Source organism: Macaca thibetana, chromosome 1, assembly GCF_024542745.1.
Source record: "Macaca thibetana thibetana isolate TM-01 chromosome 1, ASM2454274v1, whole genome shotgun sequence".
Classification (NCBI taxonomy): domain Eukaryota; kingdom Metazoa; phylum Chordata; class Mammalia; order Primates; family Cercopithecidae; genus Macaca; species Macaca thibetana.
This window is the reverse complement of record NC_065578.1, coordinates 43,040,470-43,062,981: the sequence shown is the minus strand read 5'-3', so window position 1 is coordinate 43,062,981 and position 22,512 is coordinate 43,040,470. Positions and strand designations below refer to the sequence as shown.

Here is a 22,512-nt window from a genome sequence, read left to right as displayed (position 1 = left end):
ATCATTTCTTATTTATTTATTTTTAGACAAGAGTCTTGCTCTGTTGCCCAGGCTGGAGTGCAGTGGCGCGATCTTGGCTCACTGCAACCTACGCCTCCCAGGTTCAAGCAATTCTCCTGCCTCAGCCTTCCGAGTAGCTGGAACTACAGGTGTGCACCACCATGCCCAGCTAATTTTTGTATTTTCAGTAGAGACGGGGTTTCGCCATGTTGGCCAGGCTGGTTTTGAACTCCTGACCCTCAGGTGATCTGCCTGCTTCAGCCTCCCAAAGTGTTGGGATGACAGGCATGAGCCACTGTGCCCGGCCAACATTTATCATTGCTTTGTGTTGAGAACATTCAATATCTTCCTTCTAGCTATTTGAAACTATATATTATTGCTAACTACAATCATCCTAGAGTGCCATGGAATGCTAGAATTTATTCCTCCTATCTAGCTGTGATTTTGTATAATTTAACAAGTCTCTCCCTATTTCTCCCTTCCCAGCCTCTGGCATCCTCTGTTCTGTTTCATTCTTATTAAGTTGAAAGACTACTTCTCTGGACAGTCTCCCCTGACTCCGCCAGGGAGGCTTGCACTCCTCCTCCAGTGTTCCTACTGCACTTTGTTCATCCCCTGTGAGGTGGCTAGGCGCCTGCAGAGGCCTTGAAAACTGGGCTGGGGCCCATAAACAACAGGAAATGTGGGGGTAGGGTGATGGTAGACGGTGTGTGTGTGTGTGTGTTAATTACGCAGGTGGCTTAGCCTCATGCTATATGCCTGTAACAGAATCCAGGGGCTTCCGTCCAGACCAGTGTGCCAGTTTGGGGGCCTGGCCAGGGTGGAGGTGGCCCTTAAGGTGTAGAATGACTGGTCAGACTAGCGGGGGTATGGGACGCCTGACCTGCTTGCCCTGGCCTAGGGGGTAGCAGGGCAGGGTGGGGCAGGATCCAAAAGACAGGCCCCAGCCCGCCAGCCCTGCCAGCAACCCAGCACGCGAGGCGGCCTCAGGATCAAGTTTCAGCAGGGTGTGTGTGAGTGCGTGAGAAGGACCAGGGGAAGGAGGAGACGGAAGTTGCACTGGAACTTGCCTATCGTTTCTCCTTAGATTCCACAGCCTAGTAGTTTGGGGGTTTCGGGCCCTAGAAGAGTACATGCTGAGTGTGGATCTGACCCCTGTGTCTCTCACAGCATAGCTGGAACCTCAGAAGCCAAGAGGCTGCCCTGCTCACAGACCTGTAGACTGAAAGAGGACTATGATTAGGCATAAGGGTCAGGCTAACCAGCCAGGAAGGGCAACCTGGGGCCCTCCTAAGAGATCTTCCAGCTCATTTAATGCTCAAAAATGTGGCTTAGGTGCAGCGTAGAAAGTGAATGTCCTCAACTCTGGTTCATCAACCTAAACCATGTTCTAAGGCTCGGAATATTAAGCCTGTATCCACAGATTGGCATGGAAGCTGACTGGTCTTATTAAGGAGGGAGGTGAGGAAGTAGTTATGTGTGGGCACGAGCAGATCCAGGGTAGGGTCTTCCCCCTAGTTCCTACCAACCCAACTGAAAGAAGTGCTTCCAGATATGGGTTTGCTGGATTAGGGTAACAGATGGCTTCAGCTTGTCATCTGTGCCTGGTTGGTTAGGTGGCCAGCCTTTTAGCCACTTCTCCCAATGAGTTTGATGAGTGCAAGCAGCCCATGAGACAAAGGGAAGGCAGAGCCCAGCAATGAGTTCTTAGACCAGGGACCACAGCACATCAGTCCATTAGATTCAACCACAGGCCTTGGCTCCCACAAGGTGAGACTGTCATCCAACAGAATGAAGCGAAATCCCACAGATGCACCTTCCTAGAACCTTCTCTGAGTAGTGGTGGGATAGACATAATGTAGGGAGATAGGTGTTCTAGAGTCTACATGGTCTTGCTTGGGATCTAGCTGCTGTAGCCCCACCATAAAGGGCCATGCACAGGAAGAGCCTGGTGTATGTCTAAGCAAGCAACGCAAACACTTTCTAAATGCCCTGTCAAATATATATCTTGCTGAGTTCCCCTTGCTGACCACTTGAATGAATCCCATGGGAGATGGGTCCTATGGGAAAGCAGGGGTTGAAGGAGAAAGGATGGTACATTTAAGAGCAGGTGGGCATCATATGTCCTTAGAGAGGCAGCTCAGAGGTAAAGAGACAAACACCAGGTGCCAACCAACAAGTACTATTCCAAGCCTGTTCAGGAAGCTCTTGCTTCCACATCTTACGCGGGACTAGATGGAGCTGGAAAACATAGCCCTAACCAACAATTGCTTGCCTACTCAGTGCTGAGTACGAGCTCGGAACCTAAAGGTAAATTAGCCTTGGTCCTTTCCTCAAGAAGCTAGTGGTAGAGACAGGTAGATAAATAATCATAAGAAAATACATGTCCACATTCTATATTCTGGAATAGCATCCTACATTTTGGTACAAAGGTCACTGACCAACTTGAGGGTATAGGAAAGACTTCTCAAAGGAGATAATGGCAACGCTGAGCTAAACCTCGAAAGACAAATAAATAAATGTAAGCCTGGTGGAGAATGTTGAGAAGGGTAGTTGTAAGACAAAAGCACAGAAGAGAAGAGAACCATAAGTAACTGTCCCTTCAAGATAAGAAGAGAGAATGCAGAGGCTGGAGGAGGGAAGCAGCCCCCACCAAGGGCAGAGGCAAAGGCTTCAGCCTGGCACCCTCCCCAGCCTGCACCCTTGTGACTCTGCCCTCTAGTTCCACCCAGGCAGGTGGAGCAACGTGTGAGGAAGAATGAGTGGGCAAGTGCATTCTGACTAGGTATAAACAAAGCAGCTGAAATGCAAATACTGCACAGAAGGAAAAGGCCAGGCAGGGCGTGCATCAGCACTGTAGGGCCGGCCTGGTGCCTGAGGCTGTGTCAGGACCAATTTCAAGCTGGATCATCACTGGTATTTTCAGGCACTCAGTTCATGCTCCTTCTTGTTGGCATGTTGCAGTGGATATCCACATCTCTTCCCGTCTTCTACAATAGCATCCCACTTTTCATTCCCTATGCTCCTGGTTCGGCTGATCCCCACCACTGCTACTGGGATGGGCACATGTCCGGGCTGACCAACCAGGAGACCCCTTCCTAAGTGGCTCAAGAATGGGCACCTGGCCAGGCATGGTGGCTCATGCCTATAATCCCAGCACTTTAGAAGGCTGAGGTGGGAGGACTGTTTGAGCCTAGGAGTTTGAGACCAGCCTAGGCAACACAGTGAGACTCTGTCACTATGAAAAAAAAAAATTGAAAAATTTAGCCAGGCATGGTAGTGCACGCCTGTAGTCCCAGTTACTTAGGAGGCTGAGGCAGGAGGACCGCTTGAGCCTGGAAGGGTCAAGGCTGCAGTGAGCTATGATCTTGCCACTGTACTCCAGCCTGGACAACAGAGTGAGAGCCTGTCTCAAAAATGAATGAATAAATAAATAAATAAATAAATAAAAGAATGGGCAGTTGACCTAAGTGCTACACACCATGGTCTTCTCTGAGATTTCGTATTTGGACGCTGGGGGCTGTGGGAGTCTCTTTTTTTCTCTAAGATAGTGAGCTATACAAACCATGCAAGCCTAGAACAGGGTCAGGCAAACTACAGCCTATAGGCCAGCTGCCTGTTTCTATAAAAAATTTTATTTTATTGGAATACAGCCACACCTATTCATTTAAACAATGTATGGCTGCTTTTGTCCTACAACAGCAGAAACTTGTGACAGAGACTATATGGCCCACAAAGCCGAAAACATCTACTATCTGGCCCTTTAAGAAAAAAAATGTGCCAACTTCGAGCTTAGAACTGCTGGAGCCACCTTCTATGGCTGCAGGGAGAAAGACACTGTTTGAGTCCTAGATTGAGGTGGGCCTAAAGATAGTTCAGGTCCTGAACTTCACAGTTACGTAAACTAATACAATTTCCTTTTTGCTTGAATTAGTTTGATACGAGATATTACCAACTGCAACTGCTACCTAGAAGGTAAAGGTTAAGCTCTTCAGTCTGATTTACAAGGCTCCTGTCTACCTCTCCAGCCTCAGATACCCCCTTTTCTCCTCCCTTTCCCTACGCTTTAGCCCCGTACAACCACGTATAATTTCCAGAGTTGGCCAGGCTCTTTTAACGCCTCCATGCCTCTATACCACTGTTCCCTCTGCCTGGGGTTCTCATCTCCTTATCATTCACATGCTGAACTTCTGCTCATTCCTCAAGACTGGACTGTGGCATCTCTACCTCACTGAGGTCTTCCCGGAGCCACACAGGACTGACCAAGCACTCCTCTGGGTCATCAGTGTTCTTTGTGCACAGTGAGCTCTTAGCACATGCTAATGTTATGGCCCAGTTCCCCAGCAGGCTGTACGGCACCCCTGGCTTGCAGCCAAGCACACAGCAGGTGCTCAGCAAATGCCTGTGAGCTGTAAGAGACAGGAGCAGCTTGGGGTGACAGCCTCCACCATGTGGATCTTCCAGGGCCAATCCAGGCCAATTCCTGCTCACCTTTGGAGGTCTGGGGACCACCTCTGTGTGGATCCTCATGGACACTTTGATATCCCTGTTCCAAAGCACCAGGCTTCCAGTGATATTTCCAACGTTCACAGATACCCCCACCCCCGGTCTGAAATACTGCCAGCTACTGCCCCCACCCCGCCTGCCTAGGAACTGTGGCCACATCTGTGTCCAGACAGGCTGGAGCCACATGCATGACATGTGTGACAGGCAGGGAGGCCTGTGCTGAAGGAGGAGAGGAGAGGCTGAGCCAGAGGCCCTCAAGGGGCAGTGCCTGGGCTCCTGCTGACAGGCTCCCACTGACTCTGCTGACAGCCTGTGCCTTGTGTAGAAGAAGGAGGGAGGGAAGTGGGGAATACTGGGGAGGAAACTGTGAGCTGAGAAGCTGCCATGACAGGCAGGCGCCCCTCCCCCAGGAAGAGCCTGGTTGATGGCCAGATGGTCTGCAGAGGCCACATAGCCCAAAGCCCAAAGGCACGGTCCTGTTGGTGACCAACATCTACCATCCATGTCTCCAATATGTGCTAAGCCCCAGCTTATCTCAGGCTCTGTGCTAGTCACTGCGAATATAAAAAACTCAAGAGGCTGGACGTGGTGGCTCACGCCTGTAAATCCCAACACTTTGGGAGGCTGAGGCGGGTGGATCACCTGAGGTCAGGAGTTCAAGACCAGCCTGGCCAACATGGTGAAACCCTGTATCTACTGAAAATACAAAAATTAGCTGGGAGTGGTGGTGGGCATTTGTAATCCCAGCTACTTGGGAGGCTGAGGCAGGAGAATCACTTGAACCCAGGAGGAGGAAGTTACAGTGAGCTGAGATGGCGCCACTGCACTCCAGTCTGGGTGACAGAGTGAGACTCTGTCCCAAAATAAAATAAAATAAAATAAAATAAAATAACTCAGAGTCCCTGCCTTGGTGGATAATGGGTAAGGCAGTCAAACAGAGAGGCAGTTATGAAATATATGATCAACGTCACAATAATAACAGTAATAACAGCAATGAACAACTGAGCTCTTACTGCGTTCCTGGCACTGTTCTAAGCGCTCTCTCCATTTTCGTATTTAATCTCGCAATGACCTCAGGATGGGCACTATTTATATCCACGTTCGTATTAACCGCACTACTTCTGGTAATACATGAAAGTCACTGGCCCCTTAGGGAACACACTATTGGGGAATGGAGAGGACAGAACCAACTGCAGGGGTTGAGGAGGGAAAGAAGTGAGAAAGTGTTCAAGACAGAGATCAGACAATTTCTAAAGAGACTTGGTAGTGAAGGAGAGGACAGAAATGGAATGGAGGCTGGAGATGAAGTGGGATGGGGAAGAACTGAGATGTTTGTATTCAGATGGAAAGGAGTCAAGCAGAGAGAGGGAGCAGGTAGGTGACAGCAGGGGTAACAGTGGAATGAAGCCCTGGAGGAGAGGAAGGGAATAGATCCAGAGTATAAGGGGAGGAACACAGAAAACAGGATATCTTTTCCCTGGAAAGGTAGGAGGATGTGAAGATGGCTACTCCAATAGGTGAGGTTAGAAGTATGGAGAACCTGAGAGAATGCTCACCAGATCGACGCTTTTCCCTGGGAAGATTTGGGGTTGTGGTGTGAGGGTGTAGACTGTAGGGACTTATGAATAGGAAAGATTTGGGACAGTCACCATGGTAAGTCACACTGACCTCTTAGCACTTAGCACATGCTAGTGTTATTGCCCAGTTCCCCAGCAGACTTTGTGGCACCCGTAGCTCTCAGCCAAATACACACCAGGTGCTCAGTAAATGCCTGTGGGCTGCAAGAGACAGGAGCCGTTTGGGGTGACAGCCTCCACCATGTGGATTTTCCAGGGCCAACCAGACCAATTCGTGCTCCCCTGGGACAGGGACAAGGATTGCTAAGCTGTGTACAGAGGCCGGAGAGCATGAAGCCACAGTAGTGCCAAGGCTGTGTTTGTGTGTTGCCAAGGCAGTGGTGCTAAGCAGCCCAGAAGTAGAAGCAGGAAAAGTCGGATGGATCCAACCATGTTTGGGCCCTGCTGTAGCAGGTTTGATGGAAGGACAGGAGTATGATGGGATTCAAAGCAGTGGTGAAAATACCAGTGATATGCCAGGTCACAGTGCAGGAGCAGCGGCTCTGGCTTTGATGGTGAGGAAGGCAGGGCCAAGCTAATGTAGTTGATCAAGCCAAAACCTAGGAGTCATTCTTTTTTCTCTTTCAGTCCCATATTCCCAGATCCTCACAAAGAGCAACGCCTATTTTACAAACAAATCTCCCTCTTGCCAACTGGATGGCATCCCTTGGAGTCATTCTTGACTCATCTCTTTTTCTTGGCTGCCTCTCATCCAACTCATCAGCAAGTCCTATTAATACAATCGCTAAACATATTCTAAATTCACCCACTTACCTCTCTCCGCTGCTATGACCCCAGTCGAAATAATCATTTCTGGACCACTATGATGGTCAATGAGCAGCTTCTGCTCTTGTCTTTCTTTCAGAGTCCATTCTCTCAAGGAGGCCAGCATGATAAATCATCAACCATACCATGCCAACCATGCCATGAAGGTTTGAACCTTCCCATTGTCTCCAAATAAAGCCAAACCATAGGTTAAAGGGCCTAATGCTCACCAGTGTCTCGCCACACCCCAGATCCTACTCCGTCCTCACCCTGTTACAGCATACTGGCTTTCTGTCCAGTCCTTAAATACAAGCCTTTTTCTGAGTCTGCAACTTTCCAGAACAGCTCTGGATCTTCCCAAGGCTGGTCCTACGTTTTCAATCAGATTTCTGTTCAAATGTCACCTCCTGAGGGACGTCTTCTCTGACTCTTCTGTCTAAAGTGGGTTTCCTGCCGCAGTCATTCTCTCATGTCATCTTCTCTTGTTTTCTCCGTAAGCACGTATCACTCTTTGTGCATTGCTTCCTCTCTCCCATGTGCACTTGTTATTATCGGGAGAGTGTAAGCTCCATGTGAACAGGAGCTGCCCATTTTGTTCACTGTCATGCCCCCCAGTACTCAGAATTGTGCCTAGCATAAAAGGTGCTGAATAAATATTTGTTAAGTGAGATCAGAGATCTGCCTCCCACCAAATCTACAAAATTACCATGTCTGCTCTTCTCTCTTGATAAAACTGAGCAAAATTCCATTCTTCTATCAAAGATCAATATTTCCACATGGGCAACGTCTTTCTATCTCAGAGTAAAGGCTGACATCCTTACAACAGCCTACAAGGCCATCTATGATCTCCCTCACCACAACTTCCTCTCTGGTCTCATCTCCTACTACTCTCCCTCTGTTCACAGTCCCTCAGCCACATTCCTTGCTTCCTTAGGGTCTTGACTAGAGCTCTTTCCTCTGCCTGGAATGTTCTTCCTCAGACACACATTTGGCTCATTCCTCACCTCTTTCCAGTCTTTATTCAATCTCTCATTTCCCGTGAGGCCAACCTTCACCATCCTATTTAATAATGCAACTTGCTCCTTGTCACCTTGCCATACTTTCTTTCTTCCCATGGCATTTATCTTGTGGTAATTTACTATTTTAATTCTTAGTTGTTTATTGCTTGTGTTTTTCTGGTAGGATGTACACTTCCTAAAGCAGGATTTTGAGATGAGGATATAATCCTGGATTATCTAGGTGAGCCCTAACAGCATTTTGAATCCTTAGAGGAGAGAGGTGGATTGAGATTTGACCACACACAGACTTTGAAAAGGCAATGTGACCACAGGTCAAGACTGGAGAGATGCGGCCACGAGACAAGAGATGCTAGCAGTCACCAGAGGCAGAAGAGGCAAGAGATGGATGTGCCCTAGAGCATCTGGAGGGAGCCCAGCCCTGCTGACACCTTGACTTCAGTCCAGGAATACTGACTTGGAACTTCTGTCCACCATAACTGTGAAGGAATCACCTGTTAGGGCAGCCACAGGAAATTAATACAGATATGTTACTTTCTGAACCCCGAGAAATGAGATTCCTGGAAGGGAAGGTTTCAGCCATCTTCTTTCCTCTGCTAAGGAGGGAGACAACATGACAGAGAATGAGCAGATGCTGTCCTGTGAGATGAGACCCTATACCTTCAGGGGAGGGGCACGAGGGCAGTCACTGCTGACCACTATCTGCTCTGCATCCCATCATTGCTTACAGTCCCAGGTAGATTTTAAAAAGAAAAGGCTGGAAAATGTGACTGTTTACAGGTGGGCTCCAGTTCCAGACATCCAGACACATATCTCTAACTGGGGGCTGCTGAATCTCCGTCCCAAACTTAGACTTGTGTCCTGAGCTCAAGACTTATATATCCAACTGCACCTGGAGTATCTTGCCCAAGATAACCTACTGGCACCTAGGCTCAACATATCAAAAAAGGAGCCCATTATCTTTCCCTAAATCTATTCCTTCTCTCTTTTCTTCAGTGAAGAGCGTCCAAATCACAGATTAAGGAGAAACCTACCTGCCTGTTGCTGTCTCTGGGGTCTTGAATTTGGCCTCTGTGTGTTTCTCTGCCGGGAAGTGAGAAGGGTGAGCCAACTCTGCTGACTAGGGAAGTCTGAAGACCCTGCACCCATGTGGCTAGATGACATCACAATCATTATCACCGCCCCAGACTGGGCAAAGCATGAATGCACACTGCTCCCGGAATTTCCCATGCAGGTCCCCTTTAGTCCTAGCTGGGGACTGTGTTCCTACAGGAAAATACTATAGCTGCCTTCTTCAGTCCAGGGGCTCAAACATTGTTCTCGACTTTGGAGACCTTGGGTAAGGCTGTAGGGGCAGAATTCTCTCTCTCTCCGAACACCTGATCAATTACCAAATGGAATGGGTCAAGCTAGTGATAGACAGAAACCTGTCACAGACTATTGTCAAGATGCATAGGGAGAACTGTCCCACAATAAGAATTTCAGCCCCCATACAAACGCAGAGGCTGATATTCCTATTTCTGCCATTTTTCACCTCTGCACACCTCCTGGGTGAGCTGAGAGGTGACAGTTTTGTCACCATGCCTTGTCTTTTCATCACATGCACAGTACCTAGAACAGCACCTAGCACATTGTAGGTAATCAATGAATGAGTGAATAACTACAATGGGCCCTGCCCACTGGATAGGGGCCTGTCACAACCATAAATTACTGGGCTGCAGCATCCCTCTTTCACATTCGTCCATCCACATGCAACGAGCACACCCCATGGCCATCCAGCCAACCACCAGGAAGGAGGACCAGAGACTTGCTGTAGGTCATTCTAGACACATGACACCTTTCCAGGCTATGGTACTGCCAATACCTGGTAAAGTTATGGAGATAAGCAAGTCCCAGCCTATCTTGTCCCTCCACTGGAAGATCTTCAGCAGTTCCACATTATTGACTCAGGCCCAAATCTCTAGCCTTTCCCGCCACTGTACCTTATGATGGCCTCTATGGACTGAATCTTTTATACTTGACAGCTAAGAGCCTCAATTCCGATGCTTGACTGGCTCTCTCCCCTCATGGTCTGCTCTATGACTTGAGCTGCTTTTCTTCCAGTCTTGATGTTTTAGGATCACAAATCAATTATGATCCCTGTGCTTGGCAAGTCTAGCACCCCCTTCCTTGACAGATCTCTCCCTGCTCAACTATAGGCTCAGTTAAAAATAGGCCGGGCGCGGTGGCTCAAGCCTGTAATCCCAGCACTTTGGGAGGCTGAGTTGGGCAGATCACGAGGTCAGGGAATCGAGACCATCCTGGCTAACGCAGTGAAACCCCGTCTCTACTAAAAAATACAAAAAAATAGCCGGGCGAGAGGGCGGGCGCCTGTAGTCCCAGCTACTGGGGAGGCTGAGGCAGGAGAATGGCGTAAACCCGGGAGGCGGAGCTTGCAGTGAGCTGAGATCCGGCCACTGCACTCCAGCCTGGGCGACAGCGCGAGACTCCCTCTCAAAAAAATAAATAAATAAATAAATAAATAAAGTGAAGAGGCCGGGCGCGGTGGCTCAAGCCTGTAATCCCAGCACTTTGGGAGGCCGAGACGGGCGGATCACAAGGTCAGGAGATCGAGACCATCCTGGCTAACACGGTGAAACGCCGTCTCTACTAAAACATACAAAAAAAAAACTAGCCGGGCGAGGTGGCGGACGCCTGTAGTCCCAGCTACGTGGGAAGCTGAGGCAGGAGAATGGCGTGAACCTGGGAGGCGGAGCTTGCAGTGAGCTGAGATCCGGCCACTGCACTCTAGCCTGGGTGACAAAGCGAGACTCCGTCTCAAAAAAAATAAAAAATAAAAAATAAAGTGAAGAGAAATTCTAAGCCGGGCGCAGTGGCTCATGCCTGTAATCCCGGCAATTTGGGAGGCCGAAGCAGGTGAATTGCTCAAGCCCAGGAGTTTGAGACCAGCCTGAGCAACATGGTGAAACCCTGTCTCTACAAAAAATTTTAAAAATTACCCTGCCATGGTGGCAAGGTAATCCCAACTACTTGGGAAGCTGATGGGGGAGGATCACTTGAGCCCGGAATGTCGAGGCTGCAGTAAGCCGAGATCACGCTACTGCACTCCAGCCTAGATAACAGAGTGAGACCCTGTCTCAAAGAAAAGAAAGAAAGAAAGAAAGAAAGAAAGAAAGAAAGAAAGAAAGAAAGAAAGAAAGAAAGAAAGAAAGAAAGAAAGAAAGAAAGAAAGAAAGAAAAGAAGAGAGGAGGAGGAGGAGGAGGAGGAGGAGGAGGAGGAGAAGAAGAGAAGAAGAAGAAGAAGAAGAAGAAGAAGAAGAAGGAGAAGAAGGAGAAGAAGGAGAAGAAGGAGAAGAAGGAGAAGAAGGAGAAGAAGGAGAAGAAGGAGAAGAAGGAGAAGAAGGAGAAGAAGAAGAAGAAGAAGAAGAAGAAGAAGAAGAAGAAGAAGAAGAAGAAGAAGAAGAAGAAGAAGAAGAAGAAGAAGAAGGGAAATTCTAAAGCAGTTATCAGTTGCAGTATTTTTGTGTATTCTTTTCTCAAACAGCAGGAAACAGGAGAGATGAGTTCTCTTCTAAAGGAAAGAGGTTTAATTGACTCACAGTTCACATGGCTGGGGAGGCCTCAGGAAACACAACCATGGCGGAAGGTGAAACAGGAGCAGGCACCTTCTTCACGAGGTGGCAGGAGAGAGAGTGAGTACAAGCAGGGGAAATGCCAGATGCTTTTAAAACCATCAGATCTCGTGGGAACTCATTCATTATCACGAGAACATAATGGGGGAAACCCCAATTGAAATTACAATTCAAGATGAGATTTGGGTGGGGACACTGCCAAACCATATCAATTCCAAACACAGAAAGTGGTAAACTCCAAGGCAGGCCTGCCTTGGCCTCCCCTCCTCCAGTGATTTTAATCTCTTTCCTATCTCAGCTATTTACTCCTAAATTATATGTTAAACTGGGTCGCTAATAATAACTAAAGCCCTCTCTAATATCAGTCTCAAGCTCTCACTCCCTGACTGCCTCCATGAATCTATGTATCTATAGCTTACCTGCTCTTGTAGCTAAACTCCAACAATCCTCAACACACTGAAATCATCAAGCCATTGGCTTGGCCATCTTTTCATTGTCCTTTACTTCCTTATATTCTTACTGCAATTCTCATCCAGCTTGAATTCCAAATCAATCATTATAATCACTTCTTTGCATTCACCCTCAGCTTCCTTCTTCCTCTCTCATTTGGGGGAAACACAGCTTTGATTAAATTGAAATTCTTACCTACTCTGGGGATGTACCTGCACAGCTGAATATGGCTGGCTGGAGAAAAACCATGCTGGCTGCTGGTTGGTCTCACTCAAAATTCCAGTGAGGCCCTTACACTTCCTGGCAATCACACATGTTATCAGCTCAGTCATTCTTCCATTCTCTTGGATGACTACTCATACTTTCTCTTTTCTCTCTACACTTCCAACACCTTCCTCATTCTTGCTCCTATAGATAACCTTGTTTACCATGGTACTGAAATATGTGAAACAATCAGAATAGAATGTTTACAAGCTGCATATCACCACTTGCCTGCATTTGTGCCTATATTCTCTACTTTATATTTGAACTGCCCATAGTTGTAACTAAGGCCAACTTTTGTGCCCTAGATCTTATCTTTTTCATTTACTAAAGGACACTGCTCCAGGAAGTCTTCACTCTTACATCATCTCATTTCTGGATTATCCCCAGAGACATACAAATATGTTGTTTATCCATATTAAACTCCTTCTCTCTTCTTTTTTAAGGTTTTAAAATTTGCACTCTTCTAACTTTACATTATGAAAAGCATTCATACAGAAAAGTTAAAAGAACAGTACAACTATCACCCATATAGTGACCACCTATTAGTTTATCTCCATCTCTTTACAGAAACACTCCTTCAAAGGGTTATCTACACTTGCCGTCTCCAATCTCTCTCCTCCCATTTATATCAATGATCCTTTAAGGTCACATATTACTTTCATGCTGCTAAATCCAATGGTCAATTCTCTACTTAACCTATCAACAGAGTGACCATACATTGTGATTTGCCTGGAACAATGTTCGTTTATGTGTCTTATCCTGGAGTAATTAATATTGTCCATTTTCACTCTCAAAAGTGTCCTAGTTTGTATAGTAACTTATACAATCATCCTGCCTACCAGCAACATATTACACAGTTAATTACTCCTTTTGTAATACTTTCTTTGGTTCCCAGAATATCACATTTTCCTGGGTTTCCTAATGTTGCACTGGGTGCTCCTCTTTCTCATTCCCTTCTGCAGTTGCTCCCTCAATGTCCCACACCATTCTCTGGGCTCAGTCCTGGCTTCTCTCCTCCATCCATGTTCACTTATTTGGTGATCTCATCCACCATGTTGGCCAGGATAGTCTCAAACTCCTGACCTCAGGTGATCCGTCTGCCTTAGCCTCCCAAAGTGCTGGGATTACAGGCGTGAACCACCATACCCGGTCCTTCCCCTGCCTTCTTGATAGCTACACTTGGACGTCTAAGAGGTATCTCAAACTCTGCATGTTTAAACTTGAGTTCATAATGCTCCTAAAACCTGCTCTTCTTGCAGTCATTTCTCCATCTTGGTAAACGGCATCTTCATTCTTCCAATTTCTCAGGCTACACACTTTTAGTTGGCCTAAATTACTCTCTCTCATACTCACACCTGTGCTGGCAGCAAACCTGTCAGCTCTCCCTTCAGAATATACCCTGACCTTGATGCTTTCTTACTACCTCCATTGCTTCCACCATGGTCCAGGTTGCCATCATCTCTCCTGTATTTCACAACAGCCTCCCAGTTGGACTGTCTTGCAACAGTCTATTCTCATCAAGGCAGCTAGAATGATCCTTTAAAACTGAAGTTATTCCTCTGCTCGAAATCCTCCATTCCTAGAGTGACCTCCAACACCCCCATGATTCAGACTTCTCTTTCTTACTTCATCTCTCATATTTCCCACTTCTTTAACCCAGGCCTCTTTCCTGCATTTGGATCCCATCTCAGAGCTTTTGCATTGGCTGTTTCCTCTGCCTGGAAGGCTCTTCCCCAAGATATCAGCTTGGCCTTCCCTGATTTCCTTTAGGTTTTTACTTAAATGTCACCTTCCCATGAAGATCTTTCCCAGTCTCAAATGGCAGCCCCTCTCGAACTTCCATTCCTGTTTTATTTTTCTCTAGTATTTCCCACCATCGAATATACCGTATGCCTATTTCTATATCATTTCTTTGCCTGCTTCCCACTAGAATATGAGCCCCACGAAGGCTGGAGTGTTGGTCACTTTTGCTCACTGCTTTACCTCCAGTACTAGAGCAGTGCACTCACTAAATATTTTGTCAAATGAATGGCTGTAAAAAGGGGCTAATAACACCTACCACCTCATGGATTATTGTGAAGATGAAGTGAGATAAGGCATGCGAAGTTCTTGGCACACCATGTTGCTCAATGACTGTCAGTTTCCTTTACCTCCTTCTCTCCCCTCCCAGTTTTGGTATCAGCCATGCCCTCCCTCTCCCTCAGGGAGTATCCGGTCAGAGGCAGGGTGAAGAGCAGCAGGTGCCTTACCAGCAGCCCTGGCAGGACTCTCTCTACCCCGAGACAGTCCTCCCCACTCACACCCCCTCTCGCTCACACCCCTCCCCAACACACCCTCTCACACCTCTCCCCAATACATCCTTTCCTCCTTCCCCCCACACCCCTTCCCCCCTACACCCCTCTTCCCTCTCCTCCTATTCCCGGTCCCCCACATCCCTCTCCCTCTACCCCCTCCTCTCCCTCATACCCCAGTCTCTCCCTCATATACCATCCTCTTCTAGTCCCCATCCTCTCTCACACCCCAATCATCTCCCCCATACACACCTTCCTCCCCCCACACCCCTTCCCCTTCCCCTACATACCTCCTCCTTCCCCCATGTCCCCTCCTCTCCTCACCCCCTCCTCTCCCTCACCCCCAGCCTTTCCCTCAGACCCCATCCTCTTTCTCACATCCCAATCATCTCCCACACACACCCCTCTCTGACATACCGCTCCCCCTCCCCCACATACCCTCTCCTCCCTCCCACGCACCCCTTCCTACCCTCACACACACCCTCCTCTCCTTCACATCCCAGCCTTTCCCTCCCACTCCATCTTCTCCCACACCCCAGCTTCTCCCTCACACCTCATCCTCTCCCTTACACCCCATCCTTTCCCTCACACCCCATCCTCTCCCTCACATGCCATCCTCTCCCTTACACCCCATCCTCTCCCTCACACCTCAGTCCCTCCCACACAACCCAGCCTCTCCCTCACATCCCAGCCTCTCCTTCACATCCCATCCTCTCCCACACCCCATCCTCCACCTCACACCCATCCTCTCCCACATCCCAGCCTCTCCCACACCCCAGCCTCTCCCTCACACCCCATCCTCTCCCACACCCCATCCTCTCCCACACACGCCAGTCCCTCCCTCACACCCCAGTCCCTCCCTCACACCCCAGCCTCTCCCTCACACCCCAGCCTCTCCCTCACACCCCAGCTTCTTCCTCACACCCCATCCTCTCCCTCACACCCCAGCCTCTCCCTCACACCCCATCCTCTTCCTCACACCCCAGCCTCTCCCTCACACCCCAGCCTCTCCCTCACACCTCATCCTCTCCCATACCCCAGCCTCTCCCACACACCCCAGTCCCTCCCTCACACCCCAGCCTCTCCCTCACACCCCAGCCTCTCCCTCACACCCCAGCCTCTCCCACACCCCAGCCTCTCCCACACCCCAGCCTCTCCCACACACCCCAGTCCTCTCCCTCACACCCCAGCCTCTCCCTCACACCCCAGCCTCTCCCTCACACCCCAGCCTCTCCCACACCCCAGCCTCTCCCACACACCCCAGCCTCTCCCACACACCCCAGTCCCTCCCTCACACCCCAGTCCCTCCCTCACACCCCAGCCTCTCCCTCACACCCCAGCCTCTCCCTCACACTCCATTAACACAGGTCCAAAAGCCGTCACCCATAGGCTCATATCTCAGTCTCAAAGGTTCATGTAGCACATTGCCTGGCTGTATCCCTAGCCTCCTTCTGAGTTCTCTACCAGGGTTCTTCTGGTCCCCTCGTTGTTACAGTGCACAGCCTTGCCAAGTACTTCGGCCACCTCATTCCAAAGAGGCTGGAGTGCTCCATCCACTGGAGCCTGCTGTTGTCCCACATGTAGGACAGTCCCGGGAACTATTATCTGTGGCCAGCTGCTCATTTGGGCCATGGCTGCTCCCTTCTGGAATGGCCTGAGTCCTGTCACTGCCCCAAGCCCCAGCATCTTTCTCCTCACTTCAGGAACAGAGGCTGTTTCCTACACATGAATCCTAGGAGGCAGAATCAATCTGGGCCAAGCTTTCTGGCATGGGGGTTACTTCTCAGAATCCTTACCTCACTACTGGGAGGACGAAACCTACTGGAGAAAACCTACACAAGCAGACAGGTGGCTGCCACAGACTCCTGGCCCACTTGGCCTGCTCCGTGCTCAATAGTTTTGGGGTTCCCTAGTACCAGCCTCTTCTCCTTTCCACAGTGGCCCTTGTAAACATTCTACTTTTCCTCTCTGCAGACACCCACTTCACCCCATGGCCACGTCCTCACTAGCTTCAAGCCTGTCCTCTTCCCATCACAGCTCTCCCAAGAACAGTTCACATGCACGAACCATAGGTCCTGGCCTGGGATTCAGCCTCATGTCAACCAGCTCCCACCCCCACCCTCCAGAGACACAGCTCTCTGAGAGCTTCTCCATCTCCAGTTCCAACCCCTGAGGTCTCGCTCCTGCCTTGCCTCCCTTGGGTTTCAGGCCTTTTATGCACAACATGTGTCCTGACACCAGACCAGACCAGTGAAGGTGGCCTGTTCTCAGCCTGACTCCAGCCCCTTCTGGGAAGCCTTTGCTCTGCCCTGTCCCAGGTTCCCTTCCCCATACTTGGGGCTCCCCTCCTCCCAGCATGGCCTGTGATTTCGATGGCCTGGAGGCCTAAGCAGATCTCCTGCTGGATCAAAATTCAACAGGGCTCATGGGATTCCTACTTATGTCACTTACAGGGCTTACATACTGGCAGGGTTTCAATAAATGTTTACGAAATAATTATCAACACCTTGCTCTTACTGTTTTTCATTATACAATATCATTTTAGCCTCACAAAATTCATTTGAAGTAAGTAGATAGGCATTCCCCCTAATTTACAGATGAAGACACTGAGGTTTAGAGTTTGAGTGACTTGTCCAAAGAGAGAAGGTGCTGAACCAGGTTTGAGCCTCTGATGTCTGACTCTGGGGTAAATGCTCCTTCTAGAACTTTGTGGCTCTTCTTTAGGGCATGAGTCCTTGCCTGTAGCTCTCAGATATCACATGTGGACCATGACAAGGTCTAGGAAAGCATGAGGCAACTGCCCTTCCAGGTGGATTTGGCCAGGTGTGAGATGGATACCAATGTAGGCTACAGGGAGGGTGGTCTGAGAGATAGAAGCTGGTGAACTTCAGAGGACAGAAGCCCCGCTAACTGCCTGCAGTGTAGGGGGCAAGTTTCTGCGTTAGGCTTATCTCAGTCGCTCTTTTTATGTGCACTGTTTAGACAAGAACAGAACGGCTTAATCCTCAAATCTATGGAAGACATAGAGAAAGGAAAGGAACAGTTTATATTGGAGACCAAAGAGGATCCAAAATACTCCAGAATGACAGCTACCTTGCCAAGCTTGGTTTGGACCCACACATTCCATCATACGTGCTGAGAAGGAAGGGAGGGGGCTTGGCAAGAGCATGTCAAGAATAGGCTTATGGTCAGTGGGACATGACCATTGAAGAAAATAGCATCTTTTGGGTGTGAGGCATTATGAGGAGCATCAAAAATGGGGAGATGCTTCTCCTGCTATGCTCCCTGAGAAGAAAACCACTTCTTCTCTGGTTTTCTGATAGTGAGGGGCCCTTTATGATACCCTATAAGGGCAGAGATGTCTGGCAAGAGACATCACCAGCTTCAAATCTCTGAACAACTGATGGAGAAAAGGGATTAGTCTTGTCCTATGTCCTCTGGCAGGCAGAACTAAGACCACAGGGGGAAGTTGTAGAAAGGCAGATTCTGGCTTTTCATAATTAAGCCTCTCCAATTACTGATGAGTATCTTGAAATGAACGGGCTGTTTCTGCAGGTCAAGGACTTCTAGCTATTGGAAATGGGGAATGGACTAAGTAATCTCCATGATTCCAAGATACAGGGTTCTAGAACCACCAAGCCCAGGAAAGTGGCAAGAACCATCTTCTCCCTGGACTCACCCTGGGCTGAAGATAGGCCCCAGTCTAACGTCATGGCCAAGGCTGTGGGTTCAGCTGCTCAGTGCTAGCATCTAGGGACTTTCTTCGTTGGGCTGTCTACAGTTTGGATTAGTTGTTTACTCTCTTTAAAAGGAAAAGCGCTGGAAAGGGGCCAGAGGTTGTGGGAGACTATTTCCATCTCGGGTGTCTCTTCCAAAGCTCTGGTGTTTTGCCAGGATTTAAGCATGGTATACACAACACAGTTAAAAATAACCCCTTGATTGAACAGAAGGCGTGGGAGAGAGGGGCTAGCCAGGCAACTTTGCTAGAGGGTGGGGGACGTGGGCAAGGAGAGGAAACTTGTACCCAGAGCCCTGGGAAGGGTTTTACCCCAGAAGAGATATGTAGACTCAAGGGGGTGAGAGTCAGGAAGATACTGTCCCTAACTGCTCCTTTCCAGGAAGAACTGCCCAGTAAGTGCCCTGCTTTGGGTATGCCCAGGGTTTAAACAAACTGCTAGTTTTGAAGGGCTCTCCCAGGAATGACTCTGCCATTTTTCAGTCCTGAGTGCCAGCCTATGGGACTAAAGTTAGGGAAAAAAGACAAGAAGCAGAAAGCCAAGAAAGGTTAAACAGTGTCAAAAGCCACAGACAGGTCAATGGCACAGAGGCCAGAGAAAGGTCTACTAGATTTAGCTATTGGGAAGTTCTTGTGATTTGCGTGTGAAAGCTTCCAGACTTTTCCTTCCATAAACAGACATTTAACATAAATGGAATTATCTTATATATAGTGTCCCATAACTTGCTTTTTAACAAATTTAACAATAAACTGTGGGAGCATGCCATTAAATACAGTCTGACATCATTTTTCATGGCTACATACTATTTCATCACAGGGACATACTACATGAACCATGCTTGGCTCAGAGGCACTTAGGCTGTTTCCAGTTTTTTGCTATTATCATAAACATGCTGCAACAGCATATTATAGTAATGCATACATACATACGATTACTTTTGTATGTACAATATTTAGAAGTGGAACTGCTGGATGAAGAGGAATCTACATTTTATACTTTATTATACAAGTACGTTGTCTATATAGCCTCCCACAATTTTGGAGAGAAATTCTATTCTCTTCTGATTTCCTCTAATCTTTCCAGCCATTTTTTCCCTATTCTCCTTCATCCTATTCAACCCTTATATATTAGTATTCCCCAGAGTTAGGTCATTCCATTTTCTTCTTCCTTAAAAAATTACCAACTCGAATGCCTAAAAGAGCCAAGAAGGTATGGTAAATATGTGTAATGGGCCAGATATAAGAAAACAAGAAGGGGCAGGGTTACAGCAAGCTAGAATTACATACTGTCTAAAAATATTCACATTATTTTAAAACACTGTGCCATAAGGCATGTCTACAGGTAGATTTAGCTCATAAGCTGCCAATTTGGGACCCAGTTAACACACCTTCTCCATACAACTTCGCTGCTGCCAAAACTTCATCTATGTGCTTGCTGATAACTCCCACTGCATCATCTTTAACTCTGACCTCTCCCTGGGAACCCCAGACCCACATATACAAATGACTATCTACATCTTTCCTTAAGTGTCCCAGAGGCATCTCAAACTCATTATGCCCACAACCAAATTCATGATCTCTGCCCTTTCCTCCTCCCAAAAGTCAGAAATCAAATAAAAGAAACAAATGATCTTCTTCTTAGGTTCTCTACCTCAATCAATGGCACCTCCAATTTTCCTACTGATATGGTTCGGCTGTGTCCCCACCCAAATCTCATCTTGAATTGTAACTCCCACAATTCCTATGTGTTGTGGAAGGAACCTGATGGGAGGTGATTGATTATGGGGGCGGGTCTTTCCTGCACTATTCACATCATAGTGAATGAGTCTCACGAGATCTGATGGCTTTTTTTATTTTGAGACAGAGTCTCGCTCTGCCACCCAGGCTGGAGTACAGTGGCGTGATCTTGGCTCATTGCAACCTCCACCTCCCGGGTTCAAGCGATTCTCCTGCGTCAGCCTCCTGAGTAGCTGGGATTACAGGTGTGAGCCACTACGCCCAGCTAATTTTTGTATTTTTAGTAGAGACAGGGTTTCACCATGTTGGCCAGGCTGGTCTCGAACTCCTGACCTCAGGTGATTCACCCACTTCGGCCTCTCAAAGTGCTGGGATTACAGGCATGAGCCACTGCACCCAGCCTGATGGTTTTAAAAATGGGAGTTTCCCTGCCATGTGAGGGAATGCTGCCTTGTGAGACATGCCTCTCACTTTCTGCCACAATTGTGAGGCCTTTCCAGCCACGTGGAACCGCAAGTCCATTAAACTCCTTTCTTTTGTAAATTGCCCAGTTCTGGGTATGTCTTTATGAGCAGCATAAAAACAGACCAATACACCTACCTTTGAAGACAAAAACCTGGGAGTCATTCCAGATTCTTCCCTTTCCCTAGCCTTCCATACTCAGAATGAGCACTTGCTGAGCACCTAGTCAGTGCCAGGTACTGTCAGGGGCTAGGGCTGGCCACAAAGAGAAATAATATGCAGTTTGTGCTCTGGAGGGGCAGACAGACAACAATGTCATCAGGACATGTGCTGGCGATGGAAAAGTACCTTATAAGATGTTCTGGGAGGAGAGAAGGGACACTTTGATTCTATTTCCTCAGTGTTCTTCAAACAGTCTTTATTCTCCATCCCCATGGGACTGCCTTCACCAGTCACCACAACAGCCTCCTAACTGGGCTTCATGCTTCCAAGTTCCCTCCTCCAATTTATCTTCCACATTGGGTGAGGGCAATCTTTTGGAATAGCCAATCTCATTAGGTCAATCTTGTCTCTTGCCTAAAACATGTCAATTATTTCCCATATCTTTTTTTTTTTTTTTTTTGAGACAGAGTCTGCTCTGTTGCCCAGGCTGGAGTGCAGTGGTGTGATCTCAGGTCACTGCAACCTCCGCCTCCCGGGTTCAAGCAATTCTCTGCCTCAGCCTCCCAAGTAGCTGGGATTACAGGTGCCCGCCACCATACCTGGCTAATTTTTGTATTTTTAGTAGAGACAGCGTTTCACCATCTTGGCCAAGCTGGTCTTGAACTGCCGACCTTGTGATCCACCCACCTCGGCCTCCCAAAGTGCTGGGATTACAAGCATGAGCCACTGCGCCTGGCCTAATTTCCCACATCTTTAAGGATGTAATCTAGAGTCCTTTTGGAGTGACTTGTGAGGTCTTCCATGATCTTGCTCTAGATTACTTCTCTAGCCTGTCTTCCAGCATCTAGGATGTAACACTATGTGCCAAATGCACCAAACCATGTGCAGTTATCTGAGTGTCCTTATGTGCATCACGTTCTCAGTTTATGCATTCCCTCTGTCTAGAATACCTACCCTGTCATTTTTCAACTGCCTAATTCCTTAATCTTTTTTTTTCTCTTGAGATAGGGTCTCAGTCTGTCACCCAGGCTGGAATGCAGTGGCACAATCATGGCTCACTGCAGCCTCAACTTCTTGGGCTTAGGGGATCCTCCCACCTCAACCTCTTGAGTAGCTGGGACTATAGGTGCACACCACCATCATACGTGGCTAATTTTTTTTTTTTTTTTTTTTTTTAGTAGAGATGGGGTTTCGCCATGTTGCCCAGGCTGGCCTCAAACTACTGGGCTCAAGTGATCGGCCTGCCTGAGCTTCATAGTGCAAGGATTACAAATGTGAGTTACCCCGCCTTGAAAAAAAAATCGCCTCCTTCAAAAATCTTTCTCTGACCACTTTCCCCCAAAAGATGGCTTCTCCCAGGTATTCTCTGTCACAGATCCTCCCTGTCCTGCAGGCTTACAGTAGGGGAGAAAAAGAAACTTCCAAGGCATTTTCCCAGGCTGCTGAAAGGGGCCATGATATGTCCTTACCTGGGTGTTTTTGAGAACCGGCAGTGTTGAAAATATATGGGAGTGTGAGGCAGACAGTGATGACTCCAGAGGAGGTCGGGAGCCCTGGGAAAGGCCCAGCTGCTTGGCTCTGGTTGCATGTGGCCTTGAGGGGCCATGAATACTTCAGGTCCACAGACCATGTATCTTAAGGAGCTACTGACATAATGTATCCCACCCACTAACACTTATGGCACTGACCCCTGCCAAAAACAAAACTAAAACAAAAAAGACAACTTTTCAACTTCATGATGGTGAGTCAGCAATCACCAGCGAACCAATGAAAAGGTCTTCTTTGGCCCTTTAATGCTAGCAGATGATCAGAATGAAGGTCAAGAGGTCCTGTAAACAATAACAGCAGAAGAGGAGTGAGCCCAGTGATCTACCT

The 22,512-nt window shown here is 48.1% G+C and overlaps 2 protein-coding genes across 7 annotated transcripts in view; both read right to left on the bottom strand.

Moving 5' to 3' along the window:
- Positions 1-4,605, bottom strand: part of ATP6V0B (ATPase H+ transporting V0 subunit b) — a 96,519-nt gene extending 91,914 nt beyond the window's left edge. The window contains exon 1 of the mRNA XM_050800376.1: positions 4,602-4,605. The gene's annotated coding sequence lies outside the window, so the exon portion shown is untranslated. The remainder of the gene's footprint in view (positions 1-4,601) is intronic.
- The window catches only part of ST3GAL3 (ST3 beta-galactoside alpha-2,3-sialyltransferase 3), a 233,153-nt gene that overhangs the window by 43,881 nt on the left and 166,760 nt on the right, over positions 1-22,512 (bottom strand). The gene's annotated exons all lie outside the window — the stretch shown is intronic.